The sequence below is a fragment of the Erinaceus europaeus genome, chromosome 7 (assembly GCF_950295315.1).
Source record: "Erinaceus europaeus chromosome 7, mEriEur2.1, whole genome shotgun sequence".
Classification (NCBI taxonomy): domain Eukaryota; kingdom Metazoa; phylum Chordata; class Mammalia; order Eulipotyphla; family Erinaceidae; genus Erinaceus; species Erinaceus europaeus.
Window position 1 is genome coordinate 34,670,945 of NC_080168.1, and position 14,840 is coordinate 34,685,784.

A 14,840-nucleotide genomic window follows, 5' to 3' on the forward strand; every position below is an offset into this window, starting at 1 on the left:
TTAGGTGCACACTACAAATATCACCGCCCCCATCTGACAGAAGTAGAAACTGATGCCTGGACGATTTAAACAATTTACAACAACTGTGTAAGTAGTGTAGCAGGCTAGAAAGTGAAGTGCCCGTTTCAGGTACTTTTAGCTACTAGGTCACATCCTCAGTATATATATCCTAGCTTCACTATGAGGCTAATTTAACACACACACACACACACACACACACACACACACACACACACACACACACCCATCATCACCACCATGATATATACATAAGGTAATGCATTCTGGTAGGAAAACTTGGCAGCTACTAACCATGACAATTGCTGGATGATAAACTTTTTAAAAAATTTCTTTATTGGGGGATTAATGTTTTACATTAGACAGTAAATATAATAATTTGTACATGCACAACATTTCTCAGTTTTCCGCATAACAATACAACACACATTAGGTCCTCTATCATCCTTTTTGAGCCTGTAGTCCCCCCCACACCCCCACCCCAGAGTCTTTTACTTTAGTGCAATACACCAATTCCAGTTCAGGTTCTACTAGTGTTTTCTGATCTTGTTTTTCAACTTCTGCCTGAGTGAGATCATCCCATATTGGATGTAAAACTTTTAACTGACATTATTATTATTGGTTTTGTTTTTGCTCAGTGCCTGAACTAGGAATCCACTGCTCCTGGAGGCCACTTCCCCCCATTCTTGTTTTTACTGTTATTATTGCTGAATAGGACAGACAGAAATGGAGAGAGGAGGGGAAGACAGAGAGGGGGAGAGAAAGACAGACACCTGCAGACCTGTTTCACCACTTGTGAAGTGACTCCCCTGCAGGTGGAGAGCCGGGGGCTCAAACCGGGGTCCTTGAGCCGGTCCCTGCACTTCGTACTAAGCCAGTGCGCCACTACCCGGCCCCCTTATTATGTATTTTTTAAAAATATTTATTTTATTTATTTATTCCCTTTTGTTGCCCTTGTTGTTTTATTGTTGTAGTTATTATTGTTGTTGTTGTTGGATAGGACAGAGAGAAATGGAGAGAGGAGGGGAAGACAGAGAGGAGGAGAGAAAGATAGACACCTGCAGACCTGCTTCACCACCTGTGAAGCGACTCCCCTGCAGGTGGGGAGCCGGGGTTCGAACCGGGATCCTTATGCCGGTCCTTGTGCTTTGCGCCACCTGCGCTTAACCCGCTGCGCTACAGCCCGACTCCCGCTTATTATGTATTTTTTAGAGACTTTTTTTTTTTTTCGGTGCCACCAGGGTTATTGCTCGGGATCAGTGCCTGCACTACAAATCCTTTGCTTCCTGGCAGCCATTTTTTTCCTTTCTAATTTATTGAATAGGATAAGGAGAAATTGAGAAGAGAGGGAGAGATAGAGAGGAAAAGAGAAAAATATACACCTGCAGCCCTCCTGAAGCATCCCCCCTGCAAGTGGGAAGCAGAGGGGCGGGGGCTCAAACCTGGTCCTTTTGAACCCAAGTCCTTCCTAAGTTAATATGTGCACACAGTTGGTGTACTGTAGCCTAATCCTCTGATGTTTAATTACTTTTATCCACTTCAGTATCTTTCCCAGATTCAATAAGTACGTGTAATTTTTTTTCAAGAAAGCATATGTGTGAGAGTACTTCATAAAATATAAAGTATAGGGAGTCGGGCGGTAGCGCAGCAGGTTAAGCGCAGATGGCTCCAAGCACAAGGGCCAGCATAACGATCCCAGTTTGAGCCCTCAGCTCCCGACCTGCAGGGGAGCCACTTCACAAGCGGTGAAGCTGGTCTGCAGGTGTCTATCATTCTCTCCCCCTCTGTTTTCCCCTCCTCTCTCCATTTCTCTCTGTCTTATCCAAGAACAACAACATCAATAACAACAACAATAATTACAATACAAGTGCAACAACAGGGAATAAATATATGTATAGAGAGAGAGTACAAAAACTAGTATTTTTAATGAGACAATAGTTTACTCATTGATTTACTACAGATTTGGGCCCCTTCGTGTTACTATTCTTTTAAATTAATTTTTCTATCTAAACCGAGGTGAAAAGCATGTAAAAATTTTTTCTCCGAAGGCTAGAAATGGACCTACCCTATGACCCTGCAATTCCTCTCCTGGGGATAGATCCTAAGGAACCCAACACATCCATCCAAAAAGATCTGTACACATATGTTCTTGGCAGCACAATTTGTCATAGCCAAAACCTGGAAGCAACCCAGGTGTCCAACAACAGATGAGTGGCTGAGCAAGTTGTGGTATATATACAATGGAATACTACTCAGCTGTAAAAAATGGTGGCTTCACTGTTTTCAGCCAATCTTGGATGGACCTTGAAAAATTCATGTTATGTGAAATAAATCAGAAACAGAAGGATGAATATGGGATGATCTCACTCTCAGGCAGAAGTTGAAAAACAAGATCAGAAAACACAAATAGAACCTGTAATGGAATTGGTGTATCGCATCAAAGCGAAAGACTCTGGGGTGGATGGGTGGGGAGAATACAGGTCCATGAAGGATGATAGAGACATAGTGGGGGTTGTATTGTTATATGGGAAACTGGGGAATGTTATGCATGTACAAACTATTGTATTTACTGTTGAATGTAAAACATTAATTCCCCAATAAAGAAATTTAAAAAAAATTTACATGAATACAACAAAGTGCAATGCAAAAAAACAGCTTATGTAGATTTGACAGATAGCTGACAGTAACATAAAAAGTCAGGGAGTTTGTCTGAGAGAAGAAAGAAGTTATTTCAAATACAGAATTTTCCACCTAAAGAAAACACATCCATTACAGACATGATGCCATTAGTGTGTTTTCTGTCACGGTCATGTCAGTGACACTGCATGGAACCACTTATGTAGACACCGGCACGCTGTTTAGACATGCTTCAGCCTGATCACTATCTGTCCCCAGAAGAGTAACTACAATGATGTGCTGGGGTGACGTCTGAGCAGTGATTTCCTGTCCTCCCACCCCCACCCCTAGTTCATTTCAGAGCAACGATTCCAAACTGAGAACAGACAGGCTAAAAAGCATTTCTTTTAAACCAGACAAACTCATAGGAGTTGAAGTTATAGACGAGGTGTGAGCTTATTTTACAAAATTATCATCTTGTCTCTAAAGTCATCTGGGTCACGAGATATACTTTTTTAAAAAAAAATTATTAATTGGGAGTCAGGCGGTAATGCAGCGGGTTAAGCGCACGTGGCGCGAAGCGCAAGGACGGCGTAAGGACCCGGGTTCGAGCCCCCGGCTCCCCACCTGCAGGGGAGTCGCTTCACAGGCGGTGAAGCCGATCTGCAGGTGTCTGTTTTTCTCTCCCCCTCTCTGTCTTCCCCTCCTCTCTCCATTTCTCTCTGTTCTGCAATAACAACAATAATAACTACAACAATAAAACAACAGGGGCAATAGATGGGAATAAATAAATATTTAAAAAATTATTTCCCTTTTGTTGCCCTTGTTTTATTGTTGTAGTCATTATTGTTGTTGTTATTGATGTCATTGTTGTTGGATAGGACAGAGAGAAATGGAAAGAGGAGGGGAAGACAGAGACGAGGAGAGAAAGACACCTGCAGATATGCTTTACCACCTGTGAAGCGACTTTCCTGCAGGTAGGGAGCCTGGGGCTCAAACCGGTATCCTTATGCTGGTCCTTGCGCTTTGCACCATGTGCACTTAACCCGCTATGCTACCACCTGACTCCCGAGATATACTTTTGTATATGTTTTTCAAAAGAATTGATGCAATCTGAAAGTTAGCTGACATTCACCTCATTTCAACCTTGTAATCAAGGTCTTAAGACTGGCCACAAGACGATCAGCAGTGTCACTAAGTCATTTGACTAAATCTTTTCAGACTCTATCCACTTAGCTCGGAGACAAGAATGCAAACACAAATGAAAGATAATAAAAATAGTTAAAAAAAAAAAAACAACTAACAAAATCTATACATTGATGTCAAGAAGTCTCTTGCAGAAAGTCACAAGGCTCCAATTCTGGCCTGTCTAGGTTGACCAGGGACAGAGAAAATGACATTCTTAAAATGTGTGACTGATAAAGGAGGAGAAGTAGGGGTAGGGGGACGGGGCTGGCTGGTAGAGAGCACAACGGTTCTACAAACAGACTCTCCTTGGCTGGGGCTCCAAAGTCCCAGGTTCAATTCCTCACACCATCAGAAGCCAGAACTGAGTAAAAAAAAAAAAAAAAACTGGTAAAAAAAAAAAGAAGGAGGAGGAGGAGAAGAAGTAGAAGAAGAAGAAGAAGAAGAAGAAGAAGAAGAAGAGGAGGAGGAGGAGGAGGAGGAGAAGAAGAAGAAGAAAGAAAGCTAGAGAATTATTACTTCCAGCAGATAAAAATTTAGAAAATTCAAAAATGTCTAGATAGAAACAATATAGACAAGAAGAAACAATTAAAAGAATAAATGTAAAGTGCTCTACATAATTAAATGCACAAGTATAGAGGGAGGGAGATTTTATTGGCTTTGGAGCCAATAAATAAGGAAAATATAAATAAGCCAATAAATAAGGTGAAGAAAGTTGGATTTTGTCTTGTGTAAAAGCAAGGTGCTTTATGACATACTTTCAAACAAAATGAATTAAAATGGAGGCCAACACAATATTTGACTAAATTAATCAAATCTAGTCTTAGTGCCCTAGTAATGGAATAAATAGCAGCCATGCTGTCTCTGCTTCCAGAAGTCAGCAACTGGACATGGAGTTCAAGATGCCTCACTTTTAAAATGGTATAGGCAGAGAGGCAGGTGCCTGAGGAGGGTTAACAGTGTGAGAGGTCTCAGTTGAAAGAACTGAACGTGCCCAGGTCAAGAAAGACAAGGACTTGGAATAATAGATACATGGTCAAATATGGTCAAATATTTGAAAGATTACCACATGGAAGTTGCAGGCCTTACACTGCAGCACTTGGAAAGGTGGTAGAAAGCCCTAGGAGCAGCTGTATTTGCACACAGTACTGAAAGTAAGAGGTTTTAGAAATCTCTCTGTTCACCTCTGTTTGAGGATGAGTATTGGGTCCAATCACAAATAAGACAAAGACATGAAGACTTCTGTTGGCTTCGTTGCATTGTACCATAACATGGGAGATGCCTCATTTCCGGCAGTGTTCCAATTCCTGCATTTTCGGAGAATGTTAGACCACACTGTTGGGAGCTGAAGGGAGTCAGCACACAGCTGACATCAGCCTGCGGACCATACAACATACTTATGTGAACTACAAAGGATTGTGGGTTTCTAGAAAGTTACTGAAGTGAGTGCCTGGTGGGAGTGCAGCCTTTGCCTGCTCCCCTCTGCCTAGGACCCTCCATGAGCTTTCCCCAGGACCTGAACACGTGTAGCTAAGCGAGTGCTCTGGCCATCATGACTTGCCCATCTTTGCCCCTTTGCCTATTTTGTTATAGCTAAATAACTGTGATGTAACAAACCTCCCGTTTGTTAAACCCCAGACAAAGCCTGTGTGGAGTTTTTATTTTTTAATTACTATACCACAACACCCACCATTCTCACGTCTCTTCTCCGCCCCCATGCTAGCATCCTCTGTTTCTAATGTCATGTAACTTTAATGAAGTTGCCCTTTGAGCATCTATGTAAGCCATACTTAAACATGCCTTGCCTTCAGAAATGAGAAATCATCATAAATGTAAATGTAACTCAGCAGAGTTCAGAAGGAAGCTGTGCCTGCTCTGGGACGACCCAAATAATAAGTGAGTTTATATATTCAACGCCACACCCAACAGTAAACAGCGCTTTGAATGCTTTTAGTTCTAATTCCTGGGGCAGTAGATTAACATTCTCTCTTTGAGTGCTCACCCTTGGAATATGACACTGTGCTGAGGATAGGGTCTTACATGCCAGGCAGGGATCAGATCCACAAAGAACCCATGAACATGGATGGAATTCAGTTCAGCATTCAGATTTCACAAGGGGAAGTCAATGACAGAGGATAAAGACCTTGTAGATCAGGACATTAAGAGTCCAGGTACAGAGCTAGAAGGAATTATGTTAAGTGAACTAAGTCAGAAAGATAAAGATGAGTATGGGATGATCCCACTCATCAACAGAAGTTAACTAAGAAGATCTGAAAGGGAAACTAAAAGCAGGACCTGACCAAATTGTAAGTAGGGCACCAAAGTAAAAACCCTGTGGTGAGGGGTAGACATGCAGCTTCCTGGGCCAGTGGGGGGTGGGAGTGGGTGGGAGGGATGAGTCACAGTCTTTTGGTGGTGGGAATGGTGTTTATGTACACTCCTAGCAAAATGTAGACATATAAATCAGTAGTTAATTAATATGAGAGGGGGAAAATCAATTGTATGTCTCAAAGTTTTTCAAAACACAAACTGAATCTTTTTAATAGATAGGCTGTGTATTTGATATGCGGACTCTCTCAGAAGCCTAGACCAAGTAGATTAGAAGCATCCAATAGCACAGCTATATACAAGATACTGGGTACTGTACAGCAAACCATAACAAAAGGACTTTTCAAAGTTAAACCAATTACCAAATAATGTGATGATAACATTAACTATCGATTGTCTTTTTGAACCCTAAGACAGCAGGAACCTCACATCTCCACTATAGAGCCCCTACTTCCCCCAGTCCTGGAACCCTTGGATAGGGCCCACTTTCCCGTATGCCTCTCCCAATCCATACCAAATAATATTGCATCCGCCGATCACAACCTAACCAAAGCAACGATTGCCACCTCAACATGCTTCACCTCAGACTGTGTCCAGAGACTTCACGTGTGGAATGACAACCCTTCAGCTTCATTACTCGGGTGAGACCTTTCCTTTTATAGTACACTCTAATTTCATCTCAGGTGGTTCACTTTCTAACAAAGTCCCATAACCTAGATATAAACCAGTTTCTGTGAGAGAGAGCTTATGTTCACACATATCCATAAACTACTGCAAAATACACACCTGAAAGCAGAAGTACACTAGAGTTTGCAGTGAGTACCTCCCTAACACTTCCTCTCCACTATTCCAAGCTTTGGGTCCATGATTGCTCAACAATTTGTTTGGCTTTGTATGTTAACTCTCTTTTCAATCACCAGGTTCCAGATGCCACCAGGATGCTGGCCAGGCTTCCCTGGATTGAAGACCCCACCAATGTGTCCTGGAGCTCAGCTTCCCCAGAGACACACCCTACTAGGGAAAGAGAGAGGCAGACTGGGAGTATGGACCGACCAGTCAACGCCCATGTTCAGCAGGGAAGCAATTACAGAAGCCAGACCTTCTACCTTCTGCAACCCTCAATGACCCTGGGTCCATGCTCCCAGAGAGATAGAGAATGGGAAAGCTATCAGGGGAGGGGGTGGGTTATGGGGATTGGGTGGTGGGAATTGTGTGGAGTTGTACCCCTCCTACCCTATGGTTTTGTTAATTAATCCTTTCTTAAATAAAAAATTTAAAAAAAAGAGTCCAGGTAAAAAGACATTCTCCACTTTGCAAAATGCAGGCGTGCCCACATTGCTAAGAGAGACACTCCATCAGAAGTGGCAACACGTCAAATCAGACTATCTTAACTGCTGTTTGTGACTCTTCAATAAGTGAGTTTCCTAGGTTATGTATTAGCAATCACTGTAATATCTGAAAGTCAGCCCACACTGAGAACAATATTGCTTCCAATCAAAACTATTCTTTCCTTAGTACACTAAAGCTTTTCTCCTTTTCTTGTAAGCAACAAAGGTTCCAACAAAAGAACTTCCAAAACACCCACAGCTAAGGAAAGAAAAGAAGTGTGAAATCTGTCCCTGGTGTCTGATTTGTGTATGAATTCCCCTTCTCAGCGTATTTTAATGCTTTCTTTTATTTGTAATTTATCAACGAAGAATGGAAATGAAAGTTTATTTTGATGGCAGTGCACTTGACTATTCAGAGACTGAAAAATTTGTTTTGTTTACTCTTACATTATTCTGACAAAGGATGTAAACATGCCTCTTTATCCATGGCCTCATGCTGTACTTAGAATCCCGGATGAATATTTTCATAAATGCAAACCATTAAGCAGGAGTAGCCTTAAGCAAAATGTGAGGACAGCTTCCTTCTGACCCTTTGCCTCCCCTGATGGGATGAGAATCTGGGTCAAGAGACACAGATTTCTTCCTTACTGGTCTCAAGGAAGGTCGATAAATTAGTGAACCCAAGAACACATCTAATTTGCTTAAGTTACTGCTCCGACAGCACTGGCATTTTAGGTCCTGGTGCTGGACACTACATTTTATCTTATTTAGATTTTTAAATCTTTCTTTTTTAAATATTTATTTATTTATTATGAATACAGATGGAGAGAAATTCTGAGGAGGGAGATAGGGAGGGAGGGAAGAGGAGAGAGAGAGAGAGAGACCTGCAGTCCTGCTTCACCATTTGTGAAGCTTTCCCCCTGCACATGGGGACCAAGGGCTTGACCCAGGGTCCTTGCACACTGTAACGTGTGTGTTCAACCGGTGTGCCATCACTTTGCCTCTAGATCTAAAAAAAAAATAATTTTTTTCTTATTATCTTTATTTGATAGAGACAGCCAGAAATTGAGAGGGAAGCGGGAGAGAGAGAGGGAGAGAGACAGAGAGACATCTGCTTCACTCCAACCTGCAGAGGCTGGAACCCAGGTCCTTACACATTGTAACGTGTGCTCAACCAGGTGCGCCACCCCCGGCCCCATAATAAGATATTAATGAAACAAGTTGGCCTTATAAATCTCCCTGTGCACACGCGAAAATAGGCTTAGGAAGATCAAATCAATCATTTGCTCGAGTTTATATAGGCAGCCAAGGGCCTGCCTCAGAACCAGGTGTTCCAGTTTCCCTGCTGAACCATTCGCTCCTAGGAAAAGGAACAGTTCTCACAATGTAGGCTTCTACACAGTGGAGAGGGAGAGAACTCTTGATAGTCTTAGTGTCCTTTGACATAGTCTGGATTCTGGAATCATACCATCTAGGAAGTCACCCTCTCACTCACACAGAAGATCAGTCTTCTTTCTGGAGTTAAGAAAGGGCTATCTCACAGCTCAGGAAAGCTAGTCCTGCAACTAGCTGCAACTCCCCCCCACCCATTATTATTTCATCAGAGAGATAAAGTGAGTTGGGGAGAAATACCATAGCAGGCAAACTTCTTTTTCAGAGCCTGTCTGATGTGGTGCCAAAAGGAAAGCTAGGAAAGCTAGTCTTTCCTTCCCCTCTCTTCCTCCTCCCCCTTTCTCTTCCTCCTCTTCTTCTTCCCCCTTTGTCTTCCTCCTCTTCCTCCTCCCCCTCCTTCTCCCAAGTAGCACATGTGATGCAAAGGGGACCCAGAAGCCAGTTAGCAAGCAGCAGGTGGAGTTAAAGGTTTGGACCTGGCAGCATTTAATGAAGACAGCTTAGGGTCCTTCATCATGAACTTAATGTAAAGACTTGGGAACTAGTGAAACAAAGTCAACCTGTGAATCATAAAGTGAAAACCTGATTGATCCCCAAACAAGGTGGAGTTGTGGCTTCCTGGGTAAACTGGCAGAGCAAGGCAAAATGCACAATCTGATAGTACAGGGCCAGAGAGGTGGCTCACTGGGCAGGGCAGCTGCACCACCGTCTGAGTCCTGGCACCACATCAGACGGGCTCTGAGAAAGAAGTTTTCCTGCTATGGTATTTCTCCCCAACTCACTTTATCTCTCTGATGAAATAATAATGGGGAGGGGGAGTTGCAGCTGTGCAACTGCACATGTCCCAGGCTCCAGTTACACACACACACACACACACACACACACACACACACACACACACACACACACACACACACACCTCTAATGGTACATCACTAAGACACAAAGGCCTCAACTCAGCCCAGATCTTGTAAAACAAATAAACAAACAAAAACAAGTTGGGGGCAGGAAAGAGAAATAACCATTCTGGGGGAATCACCCTTCTTCTTCTTCTCCTTTTCCTTCTTCTTTCCTCTTCCTCATCCATTTCATTCTCCTCTTCCTCCTTTTCCTCCTTCTCCTTCTTTAATTGCTACCAGGGTTACTGCTGGGGCTCAAAGCCTGCATGATTTCACCATTGCTCTGAGTGGTCATTTTTCCTTTTTCTTCTTTCTTCTTTTTTCCTTCCTTTATTTTTATTTATTTATTTTTTAATTAAATAGGACAGACAGAAATTGAGAGGAGAGGAGGCGATAGAGACAGAAAGAGAGAAATAAAGACAGATAGCTGTAGACCTGCTTCACCACGCATGAAGTTCTCCCCTCACTCCTGCAGATGAGGATGCAGGGGCTCAAACCTGTGTCCTCACGCATGGTAAAGTAAGTGCTCAACTAAGGGTGCTACCAGCCAACCTCAGGATCACCATTCTTTTCAGGCTATTTCCTGTAGACTTATAACCTTCAAATTTTCATTTTTAGCGCAAGAAACTTTCCCCTTAATGAATCTTCAACAAATGTCTGGTATGTAAAGTAAACAACTTAGGGAGGGGGTGGCAGAGGAGACACTCACCTCAGAACCAATCAGCAAAGGGCCAGGACAGAAGGCACTGAGTCACAGTATCAGAATGTAAAGTAGCCAGCCTTCCTTTGGATAGTCATGGCTTCTTCCTCCACCTCCAGGTTTCTCCTTATCGCTCCAACCTGATAAGCCTGGTTTCCTAGTGTTGGCTGGCTGGCTTTTCCATTGCAAAAAACATAGGACTCTGTGTATCTCTCAGGAAACAGAATGCTATTTTGGGTTTTTTTGTTTGTTTGTTTTACCAGAGCACTACTCAGCTCTGGTGTATGGGGGATAAAGCTGGGACTTTGGAGCCTCAGGCATGAGCGTCTCTTTGCATGACCACTATGCTATCTACCTCCTTTGAGGCCTTTCTAATCACCCACATAATATCTCTCTCCATCCATCTCTCTCTCTCTCTCTCTCATTTTTTATTTATTTTTATTTTTGCCTCGATGTTATCTCTGGGGGTGTCGGTGCTGGCACTACAAATCCACTGCCCTTGGCAGTTATTTTTTCCTTCTTTTTCTTTTTTTCTCGTTTGTTTTATTGGCTAAGACAGAGAGAAGTTGAGAGAGGAGAGGGAGACGGAGAGGGTGAGAAGGGAGAGAGAGAGACAGACACCTGTAGACCTGCTTCACCGCTTGTGGAGTGCCTTCCCTGCAGGTGGGGAGTGGGGGCTCAAACCTGGATCCTTGTGCGGGTCCTTGTGCTTGGCGCTACATGCGCTTAACTGGGTGCGCAACAGCCTCTCCCCACCACAACACACACACACACACACACACACACACACACACACACACACATATAACCTTCTCTCAAAGCCAGGTCATGGACCACAAGATTACTATCTGCGTAGCTTGACGCAAAGCTGGTTTCTGGAGACTACTCACTGATGGCGTGGAGCATGGCTTTGTTTGAGGCACAGTGAACGGAAGACAGGCTGAGGCTCAAGGTGCCTTGAGTGATGTGCTCAGGGTGATAGTGCGAGACAGTGAGGCACTGAGACTGAGCTCACCAAGAGCCATCACTGGCAGGATGGTGATGCCAGGGCCCTTCACACAGCGCTCTCAGCATTCTTCTGCTGCCTCTCCTGTGGCTCCACTCGCACCTTCCTTGCTCCCGTCTGTGGCAGACCCTCCCTGTGCCACCCAAGCACCCTGCTCCCCAGTCCTGCAGTGACAGAATAGGCCAGGGGAGACACGTGTGTGCTTTCGTGGCACTCTCTGCACTGTGTGGGCTGTGGGTGACTCCTGGCCATTGTTCTCTTACTGTCTCCCCAAGGCGGAGTCTTATCTCAAACACACTTTGCCTCTGGACTTTCTCAAGTCATTTCTGTTTCCTGATGCCTGCGTGTTTGACCTAATCTATCAAGAAGCCCCCGGGCTTGGCTCATGTTGGGTGATGGTGTTGTTCAACACGACAGTGTAGGGCACATTGGCAATTCTAAGCTTCCTAGTAGTCATGTTGTTAAGAAAAAGAAGTAGAAGTAGCAAGTGAATTCTTTAATTCTTTCTTTCTCTCTCTCTCTCTCTTTTTTTTTTTACCAGGGCACTCACTGCTCAGCTCTAGCTTGTGGTAGTACGGGGGATTGAACCTGGGACTTTGGAGCCTCAGGCAGGAGAGTCAGTTTGCTATCTCCCCTGCCTTGAAGTTAATTTTAACATCAGACAGATATTATCAAATCCACTAAACCTAAAATTGTTGTTTCAACATAGAAACATCATTAAAATTTGTTCATGACTTATTTTACATTTTTTCCTATATTTTGTTTACTGGACAAAGACAGAGAAATCAAGAGGGGTGGAGAGACCGCTGGAGAGAGGGAAGAGAGACATGTCCAATACTGCTTCACCACTTGCAGGTAGAGACCAGGGCTTGAACCCAAATCTGTGCTCCTGGTAACATGGCTGTTCTACCAAGCGCATCACTGACTGGCCCCACGTTGGATTCATATCAGCTTGGGGTGAGTGGTGCATTCTGCACTTACAGCAAACCTGTCAGCCATATTTCATGTGCTCCACAGCCTCAGGCAGCCAGTGGAAAGAATCCTAAGAGCACAGATCTATGATCCCTTCTCTGTTCCCAACCCTCCTCTCATTTCTTCTTTTAACAGAGATACTAAGGGTAGGAACTGACACCGGAGACCAGGATCATTAGAGAAGACTTTGAGATATACCAGAAGAGAGGGCCTAGACCACAAAACTTTCATGCTATGCTAGGAAGCTTAGAGCTTATCCTGGACAAGCAGGGACTCTACTGAAGGACTGTAAGCGCCAGAAAGTTGTGACCAGATTTGCCTCTTAGAAAGGCAGCAGTGTAGGAACAGCTAGAGGCTGGCCAAGCAGAAGAGGTCCGTCAGCAGGCTACTGCAGTAATCCTCCAGAGAAGGGATGAAGGCCTGGGTGGAAAGGGGAGATCTCAAGATACTCGAAAAAATATTTTTTTCTTTTTATTCTTTTTATTTATTTATTATTGGATAGAGACAGAGAGAAATTGAGGGGGGAGGAGATAGGGAGAGAGACAGAGAGATACCTGTAGCCCTGCTTCACCCCCTGTGAAGCTTTCCCCCTGACAGTGGGAACTAGGGGCTTAAACCTGGGTCCTTGCACAATATAATGTGAGCGCTTAACTCAGTGCGCCACCACCTGGCCCCAGAAAAATATTTTTATTTTTCTTCTTATTATATTTATTTATTTTCCTTTTTGTTGCCCTTGTTTTTATTGTTGCTGTTGTTGTTAGATAGGACAGAGAGAAATAGAGAGGATGGGGAAGACAGAGAGGGGGAGAGAAAGACACCTGCAGACCTACTTCACCGCCTGCCTGTGAAGTGGCTCCCCTGCAGGTGGGGAGCCAGGGGATCCTTACGCTGGTCCTTGCGCTTAACCCGCTGAGCTACCACCTGACTCCCCAGAAAAATATTTTTCTACAGAGCTTGGTGACCAGTAAAACACAGCAGAGAGAAATCTACAATGTCCAGATATGGAACTCAGCCAAATGGGTTTCACAAATTGAGGCGAGAGAACAGAGAAGGAGGTGTAGCTTGAATCTTTCAGGTACCTGGAACAGATGTCAGAAAAGAATCCAAAGTAGGGGTGGGCAGTTTAGGAATTGTGGGTATTGACGTGGGAGCTGGTGAGCTGCTCAGGACACATGGGAAGTGTGAGCAGAGGGTGAACTCTACAGGACGCTGATGTCCTGGAAGGAGCAGAGGAAGCCCCAATGAATCTAATGCTGAGCAACAGGAAAAAGTCAGCAGTGAGGCATGCCCCAAGAAGTAGGTAAGCAAGGTTTCCAGGAGCAGAGAGTGGCCAATAACACCAATTACTGCACACAGGTCAAGAATTAGAACTAGGGGCTGGAGACATAGTTATGGGGTAAGGCACTTGCCCTGAGGGCAGGCAAGGCCCTGTCCCAGCACCACACAGGAGATGCCACTGCAACACAGGAGGAAGCCCTGGTGTCCGCCCCTCCCCCGCCTCGCTGAAAAAGTGGCGACATCGTGCATGTATGAAGCCCATAAAAAGATAAATAGGGGAGTCAGGCGGTAGCACTGTGGGTTGAGCGCAAGTGGCACAAAGCCCAAGGACCTGCTTAAGGATCCCGGTTCGAGCCCCTGGCTCCCCACCTGTAGGGCAGTCACTTCACAGGCAGTGAAGCAGGTCTTCAGGTGTCTTTCTCTGTCTTCCTCTCCTCTCTCCATTTCTCTCTGTCCTATGCAACAACAACAACAATAACTACAACAATAAAACAACAAGGACAACAAAAGGGAATAAGTAAATATTTTTTAAAAAAGAAGATAAATAGGAGGTCGGGTGGCAGCGCACCTGGTTAAGCACACATGTTACAATACACAAGGAACCAGGTTCTATTTGTCTAAAGGATGAGAAAGACCTACCCATATTTGTGTGCTCACGGAAAAGTCAGGGCCTGCCTTCCCTGGGCAGACAACCCCACCAATGTGTCCTGAAGCCCCACCTTCCCAGAGCCCTCCCACACTAGGGAAAGACAGAGACAAGATGGGAGTATGGTTTGACTTGCCAACACCCATGTCCAGTGGAGAAACAATTACAGAAGCCAGATCTTCTACCTTCTACACCCCATAATGATGTGGGTCCATACTCCCAGAGGGATATAGAATATAGAACTATCCAATGGAGGGGATGGGATATGAACTCTGGTGGTGGGAATCCTGTGGAATTGTACCTGTTATCCTACAATTTTGTCTTTCATTATTAAATCACCAATAATAAATAAAAAAAAAAAACTTCACTCCTGTGAGAATGTCATACATCAGAAAATGTAGCAGCAACAAATGCTGGAGAGGTTGTGGGGACAAAGGAACCCTCCTGTACTGCTGGTGGGAATGTAATTTGG

General features: G+C 44.1%; 1 protein-coding gene and 1 long non-coding RNA gene across 7 annotated transcripts in view; one reads left to right on the plus strand and one right to left on the minus strand.

Moving 5' to 3' along the window:
• SPATS2L (spermatogenesis associated serine rich 2 like) overlaps positions 1–14,840 on the minus strand; it is a 233,839-nt gene that overhangs the window by 207,811 nt on the left and 11,188 nt on the right. The window lies entirely within an intron of this gene.
• The window catches only part of LOC132539406 (uncharacterized), a 283,959-nt gene that overhangs the window by 29,201 nt on the left and 239,918 nt on the right, over positions 1–14,840 (plus strand). The window contains exon 3 of one of the 2 annotated variants that reach the window (XR_009550669.1): positions 7,068–7,295. The exons of the other annotated variant lie outside the window; for it this stretch is intronic. This is a non-coding gene — a long non-coding RNA (uncharacterized LOC132539406). Of the gene's footprint in view, positions 1–7,067; positions 7,296–14,840 lie in introns of those variants that run through there. 2 annotated transcript variants of the gene reach the window in all.